Here is a 19,260-nt window from a genome sequence, read left to right as displayed (position 1 = left end):
ATAGGGACTGGTAATGTCAGTGTATTACTATTAGTATATAAAGTCCTTTGTGGAAAGGACTTTGGTGCACAAGGGCCAACAATGATGCCAAAATCCAGCATCGCCTGAGCTCTGCGAGTGCGGCTTTCTCCCAAATGAAGCACAGAGTGTTTGAGGACTGCAACATTTGCAGGGAAACCAAAATGCTTGTTTACAAAGCTATTGTACTACCAACCTTACTATATCCTTCTGAAACATGGACCACTTATAAACGCCATCTCCAACTCCTTGAAAGATTCCATCAATGGTGTCTCCAATTTTTTTTACACATCACTTGGGAAGACAGGCAAACTAATGCCAGAGTACCGGAAGAAGCAAAGATCACCAGTGTTGAAGCAATGATTCTTCAACATCAACTTCGTTGGACTGGTCATGTTGTGCGGATGCCTGATGATCGTCTTCCAAAGCAAGTACTCTATTCCGAACTTAAAAATGGGAAATGTAATGCTGGTGGTCAACAAAAGAGGTTTAAAGACTCACTCAAGGCAAATCTAAAAAAATGTAGTATAAGCACTGACAACTGGGAAACACTGGCATGTGAGCGCTCCAGTTGGAGAACAGCCTTTACCAAAGGTGTCATGGGCTTTGAAGACACTCAAACTCAGGACACAAGGGAGAAACGTGCTAAGAGGAAGGCATGCTTGGCAAATCCACACCGTGATCAACTCCCACCTGGAAACCAATGTCCCCACTGTGGAAGGACGTGTGGATCCAGAATTGGCCTCCACAGTCACTTACGGACTCATTGTTAAAACCGTGTTTATGGAAGACAATCTTACTTGGCTACGAATGATCACCAAAGAAGAAGAAGAAGATAAAGTCATCATCGTCATCATCATCATCAGTAGCAGCAGCAGCAGGGAACCAGTTTAGCTGAAGGATTGCTTTATGCAATATTTGCCTACTTTACCCCTTTGATCTGCAGGACTGACACTTTTACACATGCCAAATAACATTCATTCCGCATTTGCAAGTTTGGAACTCCTTGTCCATGAAGATTAGGCAAGCCCCTTTGCTGTATTATTTTCAGTGCCTTCTAAAAATGGTTGTTTAGGCAAGTCTAGCTAGACATGTAATTTTATTATGCATATTTGTTTCAAAAACTACTAAGGCCTTGGAGGACTTTGAAGACACAAGATCTAGGAAACAAGACAGCAGTATGGATAGAGATTTAAGGCAGGGCTTCCCTGGATCAAAGCACCAAGAGAGATGAAATCAAATACCTGATCTGAACAGCTTGGTTTTGAATCTGATTAAATCAACCATACGATATTCTACAAAATCCCACATTTCTATATGCCTGCCTTCCCCTAATGAATAACTTTGCCAATGCAGGTACTGTCTGAAAGAGAGGGAGAGGAAGCTAAAAGGTCAGGGGTCCCTTTACCTAAGTCCAAGATGAGGGCAGGGATTGGCGTAGTGGGTGCTGATGTCACAAACCAGGGGGAACTATTGCTACTGCCCAGTTCATCTTCAAAGGCAGGCAAGGATCCTGAGTTGCAGGATTGCGGAGACTGCTTTCTTCACCTGGGAAAAGAGCAGCCCAAATGCTCTCTCCTCCAATAATAATAATAATAATAATAATAATAATAATAATAATACCTTTATGGTCAATGTACAACCTGTATACAATTAAATTAACCGAGCCTCCCCTTCCCCACAAACACTCAATCTCATTGCACTCTGTGTGCTTGTCGCACAACAAACCAACCCTGAAAGTCATTTGCACTATATTATTTTCCGTTCAGCAGCCTCACAGCCCACCGATACAAACTGTTTTTTAGCCTGTTGGTACGACTGATTATACTTCTATATCTCCTGCCCAAAGGTTGAAGGTTAAAGAGGTGTTGGCTGGGGTGTGAACTGCCCCTGATAATTTTTCTTGCTCTCCTAAGGCAACGATCCCTTGCGATGTCATCTAGGGGACAGCCCATGATATCATGTGCTGTGTTCACCACCCTCTGTAAAGACCTTGCCTGCCTTAGAAGATGAACTGGGCAGTAGCAATAGTTCCCCCTGGTTTGTGACATCAGCACCCACTACGCCAATCCCTGCCCTCATCTTGGACTTAGGTAAAGGGACCCCTGACCATTAGGTCCAGTCGTGGCCAACTCTGGGGTTGCGGCGCTCATCTCGCTTTACTGGCCGAGGAAGCCGGCATTTGTCTCCAGACAGCTTCCGGGTCATGTGGCCAGCATGACGAAGCCGCTTCTGGCGAACCAGAGCAGCGCACGGAAATGCCGTTTACCTTCCCACCGGAGTGGTACCTATTTATCTACTTGCACTTTTGACGTGCTTTCGAACTGCTAGGTTGGCAGAAGCTGGGACCGAGCAATGGGAGCTCACCCCGTCACAGGGATTCTTGGACTTATCTGCATGCTAAACAACCAATTCATCCCAAGCAAAAGAAGCAGGCGAAGAGTGTCGTGCTTAGCAGCCCTAGAAAGTGTGCTTAAATGACATTTACATTAATGGAAGCAAGATCTTTATTTTAATTGCTGACACTGCAACCTTATTCACACTTGCTTGGGACCAAGTATCACTGAACTCAGCAGTTCAACTTGTTAGTCAATCGTTACCCAGAAGGTCTTCAAGTGATTAGCAACGTATTTAGAGCGTAAATGAAAACACAGTATAATATAAACACATTTACCGTATTTTTCGCCCTATAGGACGCACTTTTCCCCCTCCAAAAATCAAGGGGAAATCTGGGTGCGTCCTATGGGGCGAATGCAGGCTTTCGCTGAAGCCTGGAGAGCGAGAGGGCTCGGTGCGCACCGACCCCGTCTCGCTCTCCAGGCTTCAGGAAGCTCTGCGCAACCCTCGGGAGACCGGCTCCGAGGGTTGCGCAGAGCTGCCTGCCGTCCCGGGATCAGCGCAGCTCTGCGCGGCCACCGGGAGCCGGGGGCGAAGCTCCGCCCTGCTCCCGGTGGCCGCGCAGAGCTGCCTGCGGTCCTGGGACCAGCGCAGCTCTGCGCCGCCATCCGGAGCGGGGCGCTAAGTCCCCCCCCCGGATGGCGGCGCAGAGCTGCCTGCAGTCCCGGGATCAGCGCACTTCTCCCCATCGCCAGCCCCACAAGCTCGGGGGACAGCGGGGAGGCAGAGCGTGCCTTCCCACTGTTCCCCGACCTGGTTCTTCCAGCCCCGCACCTGGGGGGAAAATAATTTTTTTCCTTTATTTCCCCCCCAAAAAACTAGGTGCGTCCTATGGGCTGGAGCGTCCTATGGGGCGCAAAATACGGTACATAAAATCTTTCAAATGAAAATGCATGCAATACTAAAAAATACAGAAAAAACCCATGCTTTTCCCCACCATCATGAGAAGCTGTAGAAAGTTCTGGCAGCACATTGACAGCAGACAACATCATCATAGTCCATCAAAAGCCTGTAATAAGAGGTAAGCTTTTTCTTGACACTGACAAATGTCAGTGAAGGTCCCTGGCAGACTTCCCTAGGGAGGGCATTCTACAAATGGGGTGCTACAACTGAAAAGGCCCTCTCCTTTATCACCCTCAGAGCCTATATCAAGAAAGTGAGTAAGCAAGCAAAGGATTTAACTGTAGGTCAGGCAAATGCGGGTGGCACTTTGGGTTAAACCTGGGACTTGCCGATCAGAAGGTTGGTGGTTCGAATCCCCACAATGGGGTGAGCTCCCGTTGCTCGGTCCCTGCTCCTGCCAACCTAGCAGTTCGAAAGCACGTCAAAGTGCAAGTAGATAAATAGGTACCTCTCCGGCGGGAAGGTAAACGGTGTTTCCGTGCGCTGCTCTGGTTCGCCAGAAGCGGCTTAGTCCTGCTGGCCACATGACCTGGAAGCTGTACGCTGGCTCCCTCGGCCACTAAAGTGAGATGAGCACTGCAATCCCAGAGTCGGCCATGACTGGACCTAATGGTCAGGGGTCCCTTTGCCTTACAGGCAAATGCTGTTGTGCTGAAGTTTGCTTTATTGCCTTTGGCTTGCTACGTACTTGTCTTAGACATTTCTACCTACTCTCCCCTCCCTTTTACAATGAAACAAAGCTTAGATGTGTTGAACTGGCAGTTCTGTATCAATTACCTTAATAAATTCAAGGATTCCGACTAGTGGGTTTTGACACAAGGCCAATGCCTACATTTTATTAAACTGACCAAAAGCCACGTCACACCATTAATAAGCATATTCAGCATGAAATGCTTAGGAGTGTGCAGTGGACTCAGACAAATCTTGAATCCAGAGGTGACAGGAGACACCTTGGAGTGATTTGGATTGGTCAGAGGCAAAAGAGGATCTCTGTGATGCAGAATTGCTTTAGCCAGAAAGCAAATCACTTCATTCTTTCCACTGCAAAAGCAATTTTAAAGGTGGCTAACACAAAAGCCTTTGGACATGTTCATCTGCAATTTGCTTGCCCATGGACACCTTTGTTGTATCTCAGTTTCTCAGACCAACTGCCCAGAAACCACACAAGAAGATTAAGTGATTGCAACTATAAAATGGGAACCGCTTCCATTGTGAGAAATCCACTCCGGCTATCCTTCTGAAATTTGGCATGATTCATGCCTTCAGAAGGGATGACGTCACCTGAAAATTTCATCCAATTCTACCCCCAAATAAAAATAAAGAGAGAGGTTCCCTTTTTGGGGGAGAAAGCATTTTAGAGGTGGCTGGCACAAAAGCCTGCAGACCTTTATGCCTGTAATTTAGCAGACTTTATCCTCTTTGTGGGGTTACTATGCATGCCAATTGCATTTACTTCTGTTCAAAGGGGGCAATGCCACAAAACAGAGCTGGGACCCTGAGCTGAACTGGGTAGCCTACAACTCGGTCTGATATAAATTGAGCTAGTGGCTAGTATGGAAGGGTCTGGAAGTGAGAGCTGGACCATCAAGAAGGCTGATCGCCAAAGAATTGATGCTTTTGAATTATGGTGCTGGAGGAGACTCTGGAGAGTCCCATGGACTGCAAGAAGATCAAACGCATCCATTCTGAAGGAAATCAGCCCTGAGTGCTCAGGGAAGGACAGATCCTGAAGCTGAGGCTCCAAGACTTTGGCCACCTCCTGAGAAGAGAAGACTCCCTGGAAAAGACCCTGGTGTTGGGAAAGATGGAGGGCACAAGGAGAAGGGGACGACAGAGGATGAGATGGTTGGACAGTGTTCTCAAAGCTACCAGCATGAGTTTGACCAAACTGTGGGAGGCAGTGGAAGACAGGAGTGCCTGGCGTGCTCTGGTCCATGGGGTCACGAAGAGTTGGACACGACTAAACGACTCAACAACAAAGTGGCTAGTCTGAGTCTGAACAGAATCGTGCAGTTGGTGTGCACCCCTACAAAATATCATATATCTGTGTCGTATATCAATTCATGGTGTACTTTGCAATATTAAAACAAAAGGGAGCTGAGAGAGGTGAAACAGAAAGAGAGCGTAACATGGTTTGGTAGACAGAATGCAGAAGACACCTTGGGAATCAGAGTTCAGCCTCTGTTTCAGTCATGATGAGAATTTGCAGGAAGTTACGCAATTTCTGGCAATGTACCGCTTCCAGGCCTGGGGATACTGGGGGTATTGGAATTTTACCTTCCTCCCAATGATGACTACAAGGAGTACTGAAGTTCTCACCCTGGGCCAGCAGGGGGATACTGTAGATAGTTTTCACTCAGGTCCGCATATGCAAATAAGGAAGTGACGTTCAGTGATTGGATAGTTACAGAAAGTTGTTACTGTTGCTTTGTAGCTGAACACTATATAAGCAGGTTGGCTGAACCCTTCAGCCCAGTTCTGTTCTGGCCTGTGAATAAACAAGAGCTGTTTAAAGAATCGCTGTGTCGTCTCATATGTCCTTAACAAGGAGAGATAGCATGGATGCAGACCCTTCCTTGTCTTCAGAAGCAGGGTAGGCGGCTAAAGACAGAGGGGTCACCTGCTGAAGGTCCCAAGTTCAGTCCCTTGCATTCTGCCTGGGAGCCTTTGGGGAAATTGCTTGCCGGGCTCCCTTAATACATACATTTGAAGTTGAATGGTTCCGCCTTTGGTGAACTTGTCTGACTGGCCTGAGTCCATGTTCCAGACTAAGGCCCGCTTTACACAAGAGGGATTTTCTACATAGATACTGTGAAGTGGCCAACACACTCACCGGCATTTTTGAAAACGGATATATTTCAGAATGAGACCGTAATCCATGCCTTGAAGCAGAAGACAGCTCACAATGGACCATGGGGAAATCTAAACACACAGGCTTTAATTCTCAGGAGATTGCATTAAATGAGAAAGAGGGGGGTATTTTGGGTGGAAGCTAATAGGAAATTCTGACCAAAGGGCATCCATTGAAGATTTCTCTGCAGCAAAAGTTAATTGCGCAGAACACAGCTGAGACACTGCTCCCAAGCTATACCTGGCAGAATTCTCCGTTCCATGCAATCCTTAAAGGTATAGAAGCTCTTTGGAGTCTGGTGTTTGCAACATCACATATTGCAGGCATCTATGGCTTCATCCCTGATTCGTCAAGATATTAACTTCATATTGTTTCTAACATTGCCCTTTCCCAGTCCAAAGACTCAGCTTAAGAGTTCAGACACCATGTGAGAGACTTCTGGGAAAAGATTTATAATGAATTTTAAAAAATGATGAAATATACATTTATTAAGAGACCAGAGGCCTTTCTCCTTGGAATAATAGGTTCTGAATTACCCATGAAAGTTGTAAAGTTATTTTTGTATGCCACAACTGCTGCTCGAATTCTTATAGCCAAGAAATGGAAAACACAAGAACTACCAACTGAGGAAGAATGGCAGGTGAAAATGATGGACTATATGGAGTTGGCTGACCTTACTGGAAGAATCTGCGACCAGAAAGAAGAGGAATATCAAGAAGAGTGGAAGAAATTTAAAGACTATTTGAATAAATACCGCACCATTAAAAATTAGAAATTACTTGAAAGTACTAAATAGGCCTAGGATGAAATTAAGAGTTAGTTAAATAATTGAGATTTAGAACCTTAAGAAAAGTTAAGAAATTTTATTTTAATTTGAATACTGTGTTTTAATAATGATATTAGAAAACTGCTACATTTAAATACAAGGAAATTCAGATGGGAGGGCTCAGAGGAAGTCCAAAACATGTTTATGATGTTAGACGTTTAAATAACCAATTAATTTGTATTGTCTAGGTGTTTGTTGACATGTATTTTTTATTTCTTTCTTTTTCTTTTTCCTTTTTCCTATTTTCTTTTTGGTTTATATTTGTGACTTTCTTTCTTTCTTTTTTGTTGTAGTATGGGTTATATTTCTATGAAACTTAATAAAAACTATTTTTTTTAAAAAAGAGTTCAGACACCATGGCAGAATGGATATGTTAAGTTGTGGGTGAACATACCAGACGACACAGCGATTCTTCAAACAGCTCTTGTTTATTCACAGGCCAGAACAGAACTGAACTGAGGGGTTCAGCCAGCCTGCTTATATAGAGCTCCAGTACAACGTAACTGTAACAATTTTCTAAAACTATCCAATCACTGAACGTCACCTTCGATCCCTTATTTGCATAACTATCTACGGTATCCCCCTGCTGGCCCAGGGTGAGAACTTCAGTACATAACAGTATAGCTGCAATGCCTTCCCACCTGTCTCTCAGCAGTTTCTTAGCTCTCCTTTCCCTCTTGCACATTCTCATACGCAGGATTATGACTGTACTCTGCAGCAGTGGGGCTGTAGGGAGGGGAGACGCAGGCACAGAATGAAAAGTGCCCTTACAGACTTTGGGCTAAGACTTAAAGTAACATGCAGAGTCTCCAGTTGGAGACGACTTGGTTGCTTGGTTTGGCTAAGGCACACTGAGACGATTGCACAAAAAAACACTGCCAGGTTCAGAATCTGAGAGGTGTATTTTTTTTGGGGGGGGGGAGAATAATCAGAGGTGCAGAGATCAAGCAGTTATATGATCTGAATGTTGGCCACTCACAGCCAAAAAGAAGGCAAAAGGGGGTAAAGATGGGCATTTCCTAACGAGTATGTCTAGATGGACGTTTAGAAACAATTACTATTATTTAAACAGAAATGTATCTCTTTATATATCTCTGGGCAGACTGGCCAGGTGACCTGCAGTCTTCTTTCTCAGTCTCCTCTCCAGGTGCTGATAACTGTGGGTGGGCAACTTCAAGCTCTTCCCTCCTTAATCTTATAGTTATTTATCTTCCAATTGAATGTTGCCATCATCCTGGAATCTTCTGATGAAGGGCGGTATATAAAATGAAAGAAGAAGAAGAAGACAACAGCCCTTTCAAAAGAAGTGTGCCCTCTGTAAAGTAGGACATATGATCACCCTACCAAACATCTTATTTCTTCTCCCATCTGCATCAAAACACTTAGTATCACATTTCACAGAAAAGGTTTGAAATCTACTCGGAGTTGAGAGTTGATTTCATGCTCTTTATTCAGCTCATAGTGGTGAGGAGGAATGGAAGTTCTCCTGAAATGTCTGCTTTATATACATTATTTACACAATGGACCCCACATGATTGGCTAATTCCGGGATTCTCCTGTAGGCCAATCAGGTTGCGGATTCACTTCCACCTGGAGCTGGATTGGGTGGCTCCTGTGGACCAATCAGACTGCTGCATTCTAGGTCCTATTGTTCTAGGACCAATCAGACTGCTGCATTCTGAATCCTATTGTTCTAGGACCAATCAGACTGCTGCATTTTGGATCCTATTCAACTCAGTACATAACGGGTTAAAAAAATCCGTTCAGATATTCTGACCAGCGAATCCAAATAGTAAAATACATAATAAGGTCGTTTAAAAGTTGATATTCCTTCCATATGGGAAACACAGCTGTAGCTGAAGACACATTTATTAATAGCAGAATCTTTGTTTCTAAACCAAGCCAGTATTTGGGGAACAAGGATGGTTTGAAACAGAGGAGGATGAACGTGCAGGGAAGTGTAGGCTAGGGCACACTGACATTGCAGCCAAGGGCAGCGTGGGAGAATCTGTGCGGATGCATCCATAATCACGTGGATCCAGAAGATCTGCTGCTGCACCGTTAATTTGGGAGCAGATGCTCCCATTGCAGGCCTGTCTGGCTTGATGAGGTGTGAGCCAGGGAGCAGTGGAGCTCTCCTGGCAGAAGGAACCTGCAGGGAGTTAAGCAATGACTAGCAATTCCATCTTCCAGGCCTGGGGGTGTCGGCTGTCTCTGAGCTGGGTTCTTCCCTCACCAGAACAGTGATGATGACAACAAAGAGGAGCAGCTTATCGTGTTTATGGGTGCAGGACCCTTCTTGCCTGAAACCCCATTAAAGGCAGGAATAAGCAGATAACCAGGGAAGGGCTGCATGTTGCAGGTCCCAGGCTCAATCCTCAAAAAGTCAAGGCCCTGGAAACGTCACTTTTACTGGTGAAATGGGCTGGTGTGGAATACAAGCAGAAAATCTTGTTCGACATTGTTCTCTAAGGTTCAAGCAGTAGGATAATATTTATCTGAATCTGACATCAAGAATCACAAAACAGAGAAACCAGTAGGAGAACACTTCAATCTCCCAGGACATTCTATACAAGATCTCAAAGTAGCTGTTTTACTACAAAGGAATTTCAGAAATAGACTGGAAAGAGAAGCTGCTGAGTTGCAACTCATTACCAAACTTAAAACCATGGAGAGACCTGGTCTGAACAAAGACATTGGATTCTTATCTCATTATACATGACTAAGCCATTTTTCACCTTCTCACCCCTTGCCTTTTCCTGTAAGACCTACTGCAGTCGTTAAGAGTCGTCAACAGGCTCATCTCAGCTATCTGCCAATCTCCCATTCCCACCACCCTTCTGAGTAATACCCCTCCCCACCTTCTCACTATATAGAAGGATCTGGCAACTTCTGTTTCAGTGTATCTGAAGAAGTGTGCATGCACACGAAAGCTCATACCAAGAACTAACTTAGTTGGTCTTTAAGGTGCTACTGGAAGGAATTTTTTTATGATGAAGACAGTGTAAAACCTGATGGATTAATGCCTCTGAAAGAAGATGTAAAGGCTTGTACAGTTTTGCTTGTACAGTGGTACCTTGGGTTACAGACGTTTCAGGTTACAGACTTTGCTAACCCAGAAATAGTACCTCGGGTTAAGAACTTTGCTTCAGGGTGAGAACAGAAACCGCGCGGCGGCGCTGCGGTGGCAGCAGGAGGCCCCGTTAGCTAAAGTGGTGCCTCAGATTAAGAACAGTTGCAGGTTAAGAACGGACCTTCAGAATGAGGGTTCTTAACCTGAGGTACCACTGTACTGCTGCCACAATTTTCACAAGAAAGAAGACTGTAGTAAAGTTGTCCTTTATAAACATAATAGCAGCTTCATGCCCAGCACTGCTAAGGAATGCCAAGAAATAAAACAAAACAAAAATCAGTGCAGTTTTGAAATCAGTGATTAAAGCACAGTTTTGGAAGGTTCATTCCCCTTTCGGCATGGTTTCAACTATGGGATGGCCGCATACAGATAAAATGATGTGGATGACCTTGATTCAAAATGGCAGCCAACAGTATCCAAACACGGATGCTCCTTAATCTCAGGAACAATCAAGCAAAATTTGGTTATATCTTAAGAGGTGCCCAGAAAGTGGTGGTGGGGGATGAGTGTTCAGACCCCTGGGCTCTCACTTGTGGGGTGCCTCAGGGCTCCATCCTCTCCCCCATGCTTTTTAACATTGATATGAAGCCGCTGGGAGAAATCATCAGAGGGGTTGGGCTGGGTATTCACCAGTATGTGAATGATACACAACACTACCTCTCTTTCAAATCAGAACCACTGAAGGCGGTGAATGTTCTGTGCAAGGACCAGTGGCGTAGCGTGGGTTGTCAGCACCCGGGGCAAGGCAAGTAATTTGCGCCCCCTAACCCGTGGATTTGCGCTCCCTAACCCTAACCCCCAGATGTTGCGCCCAGTGTGGCCGGCCCCCCCTGCACCCCCCACGCTGCGCCACTGGCAAGGACAGTTGGAGGATGAATGGATAGCAGCTAATGGATTGAAGCTGAATCCTGACAAGACAGAAGTTCTATTCTTGGGGGACAGGAGGCAGGCAGGTGTGGGGGACTCCCTGGTTCTGAATGGGGTAACTGTGCCCCTGAAGGACCAGGTGCGCAGCCTGGGAGTCATTTTGGACTCACAGCTGTCCATGGAGGCACAGGTTAATTCTGTGTCCAGGGCAGCTGTCTACCAGCTCCATCTGGTACACTAGATGAGACTCTACCTGCCTGCACACTGTCTCGCCAGAGTGATGATACATGCTCTGGTTATCTCCTGCTTGGACTACTGCAATGCGCTCTACATGGAGCTACCTTTGAAGGTGACCTGGAAACTGCAACTAATCCAGAATGCGGCAGCTAGACTGGTGACTGGGAGCGGCCGCCAAAACCACACAACACCGGTCCTGAAAGACCTGCATTGGCTCCCAGTACGTTTCCGAGCACAATTCAAAGTGTTGGTGCTGACCTTGAAAGCCTTAAACGGCCTTGGCCCAGTACACCTGAAGGAGCTCCAGCCTGAACTCTGAGGTCCAGCACCGAGGGCCTTCTGGTGGTTCCCTCACTATGAGAAGTGAGGTTACAGGGAAGCAGGCAGAGGGCCTTCTCGGTGGTGGTGCCTGCCCTGTGGAACACCCTCCCATCAGATGTCAAGAAGATAAAGAACAACACAACTTTTAGAAGACATCTGAAGGCAGCCCTGTTTAGGGAAGTTTTTAATGTTTGATTCTATCTATTTTCAATATTCTGTTGGAAGCCGCCCAGAGTGGCTGGGGCAACCCAGTCAGATGGGATGGGTATAAATAAATAAATGCATAGTAAACAAACAAAATAGTAGATACTGCACCAAAAAGAGTCCCAAGTCAAGCAAAACCAAACTTTCAGAGCTTTATGCAGGCCTTGTTCACATGTGAATCTCAGACTCTCACACTCCCTGTTCCCTTCTTCTCTTCTAGAGAACCCAGGAGGTCAAGTGTGGAGGCTTTTGCTTCATTTTTAGACTTAAAAAACCACACCTCGGAGTCGGGTCCCCCTGCTTCCCCTAGTGCAAAAAATCCACTAGAAAAGGACTTTTGTAGTTTGAAAAGTGATGTGATAATGCACTTGTGGGAGGGATGAATGAATGACTAAAGGGAAGATGTGTAAACATCCTGCAAGCGAATCAGAATGATTGCTAATTGTCACATAACTGGCCCATAAACAGATCAGAATGAATGCTCAATAAAGGCTAGAGATAATCTTACCATGTAACTCTTGTACAAGCAAAACAGGATGAATGCTCAATTAAATAGGTTGTCTGGAGGGGCCCTAAATGTCTCATCAGTCAGAGGTCTTGAAACCAAATCGTATGAGGATCAGTTGAAAGAGCTAAGTACATTTAGCCTGACAAAGAGTTCATGGGGGCGGAGGAGATAGGGATCTTCATATACGGTATATATGAACGGCTGGCATGCAGAAGATGGGATAAACTGTTGTCACAGAGGACAGAACCAGAACCAATGGATGGAAACTGCTGGGAAGCAGACTTGGGCTTTTTCCGACTGCAAAATCTATTTGACAGGGAACAATTAGACTGGTGAGTGGGGGTGGCCACCAAGACCACATAACACTGGCCCTGAAAGACCTACATTGTCTCCCAGTACGTTTCCAAGCACAATTCAGAGTGTTGGTGCTGACCTTGAAAGCCCTAAACGGCCTCGGTCCAGTATACCTGAAGGAGCATCTCCACCCCCATTGTTCTGCCCCAACACTGAGGTCCAGCTCCAAGGGCCTTCTGGCGGTTCCCTCACTGTGAGAAGCCAAACTACAGGGAACCAGGCACAGGGTCTTCTCGGTGGTGGCGCCCACCCTGTGAAACGCCCTCCCACCAGATGTCAAAGAGAACAACAACCACCAGACTTTTAGAAGACATCTGAAGGCAGCCCTGTTTAGGGAAGCTTTTAATGTTTGATGTATAACTGTATTTTAATATTTTGTTGGAAGCTGCCCAGAGTGGCTGGGGAAACCCAGCCAGATGGGCAGGGTATAAATAATAAAATTATTATTATTATTAATTATTATTATTATTACAGACTGCCTTGGGAGGCGTGGTCTCTCCTTCACCTCAGGCATTTAAGCAGAGACTGAGTGGCTATAGCTGCACCGTGCATTGCAGATTCTGAATGGGGCAGGGGATTGAACCAAATAACCTCTAAGGTCCCTTCTAACTCTGTAATCCAATGATGCATTAGATTATCCCAGATTCCAGAATTATGAGAGGGGAAAATTCCACCCACCCTGTAGGCTCTTCAGCTATATCCTGAATAGCTGGGGGGGGGGACAGGTTGAGCCCCTCAGTTTAAGGATGCTAAATTGCTGCTGTTCAAACACAGGATGGCACCCTGAACCCAGGCATGGAGTGATAATAACAGAAACTATTATTATGCCACCAGTGCTCAGACCAGTTGGGCTTGAACTGCTAGCAACAGATTTAGGATTAAGAAAAACATCCTAATTATTACAGATAGGTAGCTGTGTTGGTCTGCCATAGTCAAAATAAAAAAATTCCTTCCAGTAGCACCTTAAAGACCAACTAAGTTAGTTCTTGGTATGAGCTTTCGTGTGCATGCACACTTCTTCAGATACACTGAAACAGAAGTTGCCAGATCCTTCTATATAGTGAGAAGGTGGGGAGGGGTATTACTCAGAAGGGTGGTGGGAATGGGAGATTGGCAGATAACTGAGATGAGCCTGTTGATGACTCTTAACGACTGCAATAGGTCTACAGGAAAAGGCAAGGGGTGAGAAGGTGAAAGATGGCTTAGTCATGTATAATGAGATAAGAATCCAATGTCTCTGTTCAGACCAGGTCTCTCCATGGTTTTAAGTTTGGTAATGAGTTTGGTAATTCAGCAGCTTCTCTTTCCAGTCTATTTCTGAAATTCCTTTGTAGTAAAACAGCTACTTTGAGATCTTGTATAGAATGTCCTGGGAGATTGAAGTGTTCTCCTACTGGTTTCTCTGTTTTGTGATTCTTGATGTCAGATTTATGTCCGTTTATTCTTTGGTGTAAGGTTTGACCTCCTAATTATTGTAAGAGACGACCAGTAACAGAGTAATCTGTTTAGGCAAGGTGTCAGATCTACTGAAAAATGGTTTATTCGGATGCTGCTCAAATCTTTTTTTTTTTTAAAGTTTGCTCAGGTATCTCCTAAGAACACGTTAGGTACAAATTCCAATCTTAAAACAGAAGCTAAACTAGGTAAGCTCATTTTATGATTCTTTCATTATGAAAGATAATGCATCTACTATCAATATAAAACAATACAATTTATGCACAAATCACAAACATCTTATTGTATTTTAAGCTTTAAATGTATTTTTGTACAGGTATGAAATGTCATTATTGTATTGTTTAGCAACAGGCATCGTTAAGCACAAAAGTCAAGACATTTCTTGACATTCCATAGTTCTATTAAAAAATATTAATGAACAGGGAAATTTAGTTTCAGAATAATTACATCGTACCAGTTCAGCATGTTGTAAATGCAAAGCGGTCCCCAAATCAATCCCTGACATTTCCAGTTAAATATGGGTGTGAGATACCAGGACTGGGCTTTGGAGAATCGCTTCTGTTCAGAATAGACAACACATAGCTAGATAGATCAATGATCTGACTCTGTGTAAGAGAGCTGTTATTGGATCAATGACATTTATATAGCCTGTTCTTACTTTAGGACATTTCAATAAGGACAGCAATCCAGGTCTATGGTTTTAAGCATGGCCCGTTTAAGCTGGCTCAAGCCTGGGCTTCTCCTCCGTGAAGGTCCAACACCAGCTTTCTGTTTCTTTCCTTAGCTGTTGTGCACCAGACTTATTCACAGATGCCAACCAAAGAGCAGTTCCCTGGGCAATATGAGGGCAGGAAACTGCTTAACAGAAGCCAACATAGCTAATGGAGAACTCAGAAAGATCCATTCTGGGCCAAGTTTTCAACAGGGCCCTTTTAAGAGAAAGGCTGACATCACTGACACACCTAATGTGACCACTATGTCCTCAGACTTCTATTTGGAGGGAATTTTGGACCACAGTTTGCTTGAAACAGGGGTTTCGGAGTTTGCCACAAGTTCTGAGCCATCCACCGTGATAATTATGAAGATCTGATGAAGCCAAAGATCTGGTTGGTTATTTCAAAGCAATATATGAACCCCAGCTAGGAGTGACAGCATTGTAGAAGGGCGATACACACCTCCAATCTCTTCTCATGCTCTCTTCCTTCCCCTCTCAGCCTTTCTACTTCCCTTTCTTCGCTTAAGGCCACCCCCTCCTTCCAATCCTTCATCTTTTGCCCTCTTCCCTTGATAAGCACTGAGTTTATGTTTCCAACCTTTATGCAATTTCCACTTTGCTTGGTTGGGTGGAAACCATGCAACGTCCCTAGCAGAGACATCAATTACCTTTCCAACAAAGGTCCGTATAGTTCAAGCTATGGTTTTCCCAGTAGTGATGTATGGAAGTGAGAGCTGGACCATAAAGAAGGCTGATCGCCGAAGAATTGATGCTTTTGAATTATGGTGCTGGAGGAGACTCTTGAGAGTCCCATGGACTGCAAGAAGACCAAACCTATCCATTCTGAAGGAAATCAGTCCTGAGTGCTCACAGGAAGGACAGATTGTGAAGCTGAGGCTCCAAGACTTTGGCCACCTCATGAGAAGAGAAGACTCCCTGGAAAAGACTCTGATGTTGGGAAAGATGGAGGGCACAAGGAGAAGGGGACGACAGAGGACGAGATGGTTGGACAGTGTTGTCGAAGCTACCAGCATGAGTTTGACCAAACTGTGGGAGGCAGTGGAAGATAGAAGTGCCTGGCATGCTCTGGTCCAGGGGGTCACAAAGAGTCGGCACTACTAAACGACTAAACCAGTGTTTCCCAACCTTGGGCCTCCAGCTGTTTTTGAACTACAATTCCCATCATCCCTGACCACTGGTCTTGCTAGCTAGGGATGATGGGAGTTGTAGTCCAAAAACAGCTGGAGGCCCAAGGTTGGGAAACACTGGACTAAACAACAACAATAGCTCTTGCAATGTTTCCCATCCTAGCCAAGGTCCTGCCATCTCACGATCTCTCTGGAACTTTTAGAAATTTATTTGCTCCCTGGATGCATGCAGGTCTACATCTTCACCCATCAACCCAGACAACCCATTCCTTTCATTAGTTTTGTTCTGATATTGCACAGCTCTGATGACTTCCAAATAAGGGGAGGTATAAGAGTGTGCAGTATAAGACATACAGCATTTTTCAAGCTGTCTGCTCCAAAACATAGTCATCATCTAGCGCAGTGGTTCTCAACCTTGGGTCCCCAGATGTTTTTGGCCTACAACTCCCATGATCCCTAGCTCACAAGACCAGTGGTCAGGGGTGATGGGAGTTGTAGGCCAAAAACATCTGGGGACCCAAGGTTAGCAGAAGGGGAAACAGAAGGGCAGGGCAAAAAGCAAAAGCACATGAAGCAAGAGATATGACTCTTACCTTCACACAGCAGACTACACACCAGCCACACAAAGGTCTCTCCATTATCACAATTCGTTACTGAGGAGGGCACAGAGGAAGGTGGCAAAAGGCACACTTCCAATGGCCAGAGAGAAAGGCCTGGGGGGGGGGTCTGCATTCAGATCTTGGGCCCATCTCTGCTGAAAATTTTCTCAGCTTCTCACAGTCTTAAAAGTGTGTTACTCTTTCAGGACATGTTTGCACAGCATGAGAATATGCTGCTGTTTGGTGCAGCCCAAGCACTGACTCACAAATCATAAAAGAGAGGGACAGTATAAGAGCTGAACTACAACATTTGAGGTGTCTTTCAAGCTATCCAGTTTTGTTCCCTGCAAAATTCTAACAGCAGTCACACAATTGCTCTGGTCTCTTTAGTAAATTCCATTTATTTGTGAACTTATGCTATTGCAAAAATAAAAAAGATAAGAATGATTGAAATAAGGAGATGAAAGGAACATGTTAATAAATAATAACTGCAGCTGCACCTCCTTCTAGTGAAAACTGAGGCAGAATTTGGGGGGAAATGGGTTATGAAAAGATGGGAAGTGCAAGAAAGAGGAGGAAACTTCTGCACCAATCCTTCTTTGGGGAAAAATATATATCAGTGATTTAGGATAACTTGAGACCCTGCAAGCAAAGTACAACTCAATAGTTTGTGTTGTGGGCTGCCATGAGACAACCGAACCCCTTTCTTTGCTATCCAAAAAAAGGAAGTGAGAGCTGGACCATAAAGAAGGCTGATCGCTGAAGAATGGATGCTTTTGAATTCTGGTGCTGGAGGAGACTCTTGAGAGTCCCATGGACTGCAAGAAGATCAAACCTCTCCATTCTGAAGGAAATCAGCCCTGAGTGCTCACTGGAAGGACAGATTCTGAAGCTGAGGCTCCAAGACTTTGGCCACCTCATGAAAAGAGAAGACTCCCTGGAAAAGACCCTGATGTTGGGAAAGATGGAGGGCGCAAGGAGAAGGGGACGACAGAGGATGAGATGGCTGGACAGTGTTCTTGAAGCTACCAGCATGAGTTTGACCAAACTGCGGGAGGCAGGGGAAGACAGGAGGGCCTGGCGTGCTCTGGTCCAGGGGGTCACGAAGAGTCGGGCACGACTAAATGACTAAACAACAAGAAGCGAGCTCCTCTGGGCTAGCCGTAGGTGGCTACTAGGCTGCCTCAAGCTTGGTGCTCCTGTCATATAAAAACTCACCCTTGCTATTGCTATCATAAAACACTGATTTGCGGAAGGGTTTATTCTTTGGCAGATGTGTAGGAAGGGAATCCTCCGTGCACCTGCGATATTAATTACCGGGGTGTTTTAAAGGACCTAGCCTCTTAAGGGAGGTCCAAGGAGAGCTGGAGGCTCAGAGATAACAGGCGGCGGAAAACTGCTGTTTACAGAAGGAAAAAATGCCACATTACATGGGAGAAAGGATGACATACGCCTTTGAAACAAAGGCTAGCAGGCTGGCCAGATGAAATTACATTTCCAAACCGAATAATGGGGGGGGGGGCGGAGAAAGAGATCCCAGGAGATCAGATATCATAAATCAAGATGCATAATGCTTTGTAGAGATCACAAGTACATACCCTATTCTAGCACTATGGAGCAAAAAAATAAAAAGGGGGGGAGCAGAGAGGCATGTTACCTAGTACAGAGCCCTTGATTTGGTACAGGCCCAGGCTGCAAACGTACCGGTAAGTCTCTTTTTAGTTCAAGATGGAGAAGCTTGGGGATCTGAGAAAATCAGGCATGTGCTATTCTATCTTTTTTTAAGGGGGGGAATCAAAAAGAAACAGGATGATTTCGTGAGGGAGGAGTTCTAGTAATGACCTTGAATGGAGGGGGGACACAGAAACCAAAAAGGCACCACACACCCTGCAGGGCCAGCCCAATTCATGTGTTTCACCTCAAAGAGACTGCAACAATGACGATGGAAAACATTTATTATTTTTTAAGAAGCTACCATAGATTTACACTGTGCTGCGAGAGGTGCCAGGGTCTGTCTGTATTCGCCAACGGGTGTGTCTGATCCAGAGCAGACTCTCCCTACCTGCCCTTAATGGAGGGGGAGGAGAAGAGGGGAAAAGAGGAGAATGACAGACACAGAGAAGCACCTTCCGGCTCTCGCAGGTATGCAGCCGCTCTCTTTGCAAAGCATCTTCATGGATCATCTTTTTAAGTTTTCAGCAGAAAAAGGGGTAGGGGGTGGGGAAGGCATGTTCAACCCTTTTCCATGCACAAGAGGTCCACATGTGTGGCGGCTGAATGCCCTAAATTCGCAGACTTGCTCCCCATCCCTTGCACATTTGCAAAACCCAACAGCCCCGCACTCTATCCCTCCCAGGAAGGATGCAAAAAAATTATCTCTCCGCGGTACTTACCCGAGACAGCTCAGTCGTGGGGTGGGGCAGTCGGGGTAATTTCCAAAAGCAAACCTCTTCTTGGTGACACCTTGGGGAGGGGAGGCTGGATGAGGGCGCAGCCCCAATGCGGTACTTGCATGAGGACGCCAGCTAGCTGGCTGGATCAGCAACCTGCCACCGGCCAAGGAAAATAGAAAACAGGGAGCAAATAAGAGCCAAGCGTTCCAGCTGGATCATTGGTCCCAAGGAGATTAGATCCCCTTAGATTCCTCCCAGACCCTAAATATGCCCCCTACCCTTTGCAAAAATAAAATAAAGAAAAGAGTATCCACAACCAAAGGATAACGTC

General features: G+C 45.4%; 1 protein-coding gene across 3 annotated transcripts in view; it reads right to left on the bottom strand.

Moving 5' to 3' along the window:
• Positions 1-19,047, bottom strand: part of SNPH (syntaphilin) — a 48,736-nt gene extending 29,689 nt beyond the window's left edge. For all 3 annotated transcript variants that reach the window (XM_082226118.1, XM_082226119.1, XM_082226120.1), the window contains exon 1: positions 18,930-19,047. The gene's annotated coding sequence lies outside the window, so the exon portion shown is untranslated. The remainder of the gene's footprint in view (positions 1-18,929) is intronic.
• Between the last annotated feature and the right edge of the window lie 213 nt (positions 19,048-19,260).

This window comes from Podarcis vaucheri, assembly GCF_965113315.1.
Source record: "Podarcis vaucheri genome assembly, chromosome: 6".
Taxonomy (NCBI): Eukaryota; Metazoa; Chordata; class Lepidosauria; order Squamata; family Lacertidae; genus Podarcis; species Podarcis vaucheri.
Note: the sequence above shows the minus strand (reverse complement) of the source record. Positions and strands in the feature narration are given on the sequence as shown.